The sequence below is a fragment of the Oratosquilla oratoria genome, chromosome 6 (genome assembly GCF_046742065.1).
Source record: "Oratosquilla oratoria isolate Oo_2021 chromosome 6, ASM4674206v1, whole genome shotgun sequence".
NCBI lineage: Eukaryota > Metazoa > Arthropoda > Malacostraca > Stomatopoda > Squillidae > Oratosquilla > Oratosquilla oratoria.
In genome coordinates, this window is record NC_134782.1 from 25,019,999 (window position 1) to 25,022,498 (window position 2,500).

A 2,500-nucleotide genomic window follows, 5' to 3' on the forward strand; every position below is an offset into this window, starting at 1 on the left:
AGTATAGCGTACACCCATTTTGTATGTACTAGCACATCTATACGAGTACACACACACACTTATGATTACATGAATACATACATACATACTAAAGGGTATTATTTTACATCTTACGAGGGGGCTGGCCGAGTCCAAGCGTACATCCATCACACACTCATTAAAAAATAATTGATTGTTCCTCCCATCTTCCCGGTCCCAGACTACTTGGGCAAAAAGCAATGTAGTGATACACAGAGCCCCAAACAGCCGGAAATTATTTGTCTCCATCGTTGTATTGTATGGCATCCCCCCTCCCCCCACCTTTGTTCGTTAAAGAAAAAAAAATCTAAACAGACAAGAAGAAAACTTTTCGGAGAGCGTCATTTTTCATTTGTTTACAACCATTCTCCATTCACTTCTGTTCTCCGTACTCTCTTTTCCCTGCTCGACAGACATTCGTCTTGCATCCACTGCCACCCTTTACCCCGCCTACTCACCTCATCCTAGGTCTGCCGCTCAAATTCCTCTATCCACTTCTGATTTCCGCTCTTTTTTCTACACTTTAGTCACTTGTTTAATCATTCATTTAATCACTCTAAATACATATGCCTAGACCACCTCAATACTCTTTGGTCTATCTTCTCCGAAAATTATTTTTCCACTCCCATTCACTACTTCACCTTCACATTCTTCAATCTATCCATCCTTGTAACACCTATCATATTCCTCAAATATTTCATTTCAGACGAGTCCAGGCTCTTCCTTTCTGCCTCATTCAAATTCTAAATGCTCTGTGGGTTTTGTCTTTGTCTTATTTCTTCTTACAACATTTTATATGCGTTTATTCCTTAACACCTATTTCTCATAATACTTTTCATTTCTTCCAGAAATTCACTCTATGAATAACCTCCACCTCCACACTTCCATTCACTGCCCCATGTGATCCCAAAGACTTAAGACTCTAATCTTCCTCCAACCTTTCACCTCTCAAGCAACCAACCCGCGATCATAACTCCTCATCACTTTAGTTTTACTCACATTTACTCACATTTATCCTCTCACACACCCTTTCAAACTCCACCATCAACTGCCTCAGTCTCTCTCAATCGGCCGCCCTCCCATCTCAGCACGACGTGAGAGAAAGACAATCCCTGACTCGCCCCACACTCCTCAAGTCAGAAGCAATGCCACGCTTCGACAACACTTCCACAACGGGGCTTGACATACGTACAGTTCATGCGCTCACAAATTCATACGTGCGTACATATTTGCATACACACATATATATATAAATGCATGCTCACACATGCCTGCATAACTGCAGCATGCATGTGTATTAAGTGTATTGGTAATCTGAGTCCACATATACATACATACACGAATCCATTCATCCATATAAACATATAAACATGCCTCCATGAATACATGTATATGTATATAGATATAAATATATATGTATATACATATATATATATATATGTATATACATATATATATAAATATATATATATATATATATATATGTACATTGATATATTCATACATGTCTGAGTGCATACATACGTTCATACATACAATGCAGTTATATACATATACACCTGCACCCATACACACATACATAAATGCAGGATGTCTCCATATTTTTTTTTGCAAAACATGAATATATGAAAAATGAATTACTTAAATCTAGACAAGATAAATCCAGTCTAAAGTAATTTTCTTTAAAATATTGCTTGAAACTTTAATTACTAGTTACATGTGCACCATCCATATCCCCCAAGAACTTCGTAGGAATTTGTTGCTTTCACGAATATCCAGTCAATCATGAGATTCAAAAGAATATCTACATTTGTAATTCTTCAATAATTAACTTAAATCACACCCACCAGAGAAATCAATCTAAGGAATCACTTTCCCGATTTAACAACTTTGATATTGCACATGTAGAAACATGTACCGATTTATAATTAAGGTTTTGAGCATTTTTTGTTCAGACATTTAATTAGAAACAGAACTGTCTTGTATGAAAATACGCGTAACACCATATAACGCGTTTTTGTACTTCTTCATATTTTGGCTAATACATTATTTCGGGGCACCCTGTACGCATATATATGTATATATATATATGTATATATATATATATATATATATATGTATATATATACTTATATATATATTTATATACATATATATGGATATATATATATATATATATACATATTTATATATATACATATAAAGACATACCTAAGAAATATATATAAACAGCAAAATATGCAGGCAAACTTGCATACATACCTCCAGCTGTGTTCATTAATCTAGCTGTTTTTATTTATAGGTGTGTGATATTGGATTGTATTTGTCTTGCAGGATCTATCTCAATATTTTCTTTGAATTACTTCATATCTTGTTTGAACTGTTTGAATTTTTATGCATTAGTATATTCCACCTTTTTACGAATTTGCATCTGCATGTGTCTCGTGTGTATATATAGTTCATGTGTTTGTTTTTTCTTACT

At 34.5% G+C, this 2,500-nt stretch overlaps 1 protein-coding gene across 4 annotated transcripts in view; it reads left to right on the top strand.

Moving 5' to 3' along the window:
- LOC143026359 (uncharacterized) overlaps window positions 1–2,500 on the top strand; it is a 117,868-nt gene that overhangs the window by 91,905 nt on the left and 23,463 nt on the right. The gene's annotated exons all lie outside the window — the stretch shown is intronic.